This window comes from Pteropus vampyrus, unplaced genomic scaffold (assembly GCF_000151845.1).
Source record: "Pteropus vampyrus isolate Shadow unplaced genomic scaffold, Pvam_2.0 Scaffold658, whole genome shotgun sequence".
In the NCBI taxonomy this organism is placed as follows: Eukaryota; Metazoa; Chordata; class Mammalia; order Chiroptera; family Pteropodidae; genus Pteropus; species Pteropus vampyrus.
The window spans coordinates 113,108-114,408 of record NW_011889439.1 but is presented as its reverse complement, the minus strand read 5'-3'; positions in this window follow the sequence as shown (position 1 = coordinate 114,408).

Genomic DNA, 1,301 nt, shown 5'->3' with positions numbered 1-1,301 from the left:
GGATTTTGCAGCGCCCTGCATTGGGGCCCCGGAGCTGGCTCCACCAGAGAAGTACAGACCCTTCTGCTGGATGAATAACAACCTCTTCGCCGGCCTCGGAAAATTGTGTTTTTGCACGCTGAGGTTTCTAGCAAATTCGTATGCAAACCTGAGAGTTCAAGAAAACCTTAAAGTCTTGGGCAATCATGTAAAAATGCAAACCCAGAGCCACTGTGAGATGGAGGAGCCGGGACACGGGTCGGGCTGACCCACACGGCCCGGGGAGCCGCTGAGGCCAGCAGAGCAGTCTGTGCCCCTGAGCGCCAGGCGCGGCTCCTCGGGGAGCTGAGGGAGCACAGCGGCCTGGGGGGTGGGAGCACCCCCAGAGTTGAGCAAGCCCTGTGCCCCTCCCTGCCTGCCGGCCTCCGCGCCACAGCCAGGTGAACCCCCCACACCCCCGGGGGGCTCTCGGCAGACCCGGGGTGGGAACAGTCTGCCCAGCTTGAAATCCTCGAGACAGCCACGCCTCCGAGAAAGCAAGGCCTCCCTCCAGGGACACTGTTTCCTCCTGACACAGTGGAAGCTGCAGAATGAGCCAAATCAACATTTTTGTTGATAAAGGACATTTTAAACGCCTCTCTTTTTTTTTAATCAGAAGATATGTTTATAAATGGTTTAATCCCATAAAAACTACTCCGAAAATCTTTTCCTTTTTTATAGTTAGTAAAATCTGATTTTCATTTGTATAATTTCGGTTATAAAGCCTCGCTTTAAACTTGACCAGAATATGTCAACTTCCTCCCGCCCCCACTGAAATAAAAAAGGCATATGAAAAAATTTCCACTTGTTAAAACGGATAAATTTTAAATAAATTTGCACTAAGTGTTTAAATGAGGACAAGTTTAAAGATGATTGTTTCTTTTGAGCATAAAGCAAGGCCACATATACGTCACTGTCGTTAAGAAACATTTGTTGTTGGATGCGTTTTTGCATGAAGATGAGCTTCTCTTACCGAGGGTGCTTTTACCGCCGTCAGGGTTTCCTCCCTGTGTGAGTGTCCGGGGCCCTGTCCACACGGGGTGCCGCTGGGGAAACCAACCAGCCGTTTAAGTTCAGTTGTTTAACTCGTCACTTAGGAAATAATTACCTCGCAACCGACAGAATAGTCTCGCGATCAAGAATGAACAGCTGTCAGTCTGACGGAAGTCAGGCCAGCCGTCAGGTGGGGGTTTGTTCCCAATACCGATGCTGTTGCAAGCACCTCATTGTTCTGTCTCGAACTCCTGGTTTTCAGATCCTGCATCCGCTGCGCCCGCAATGTC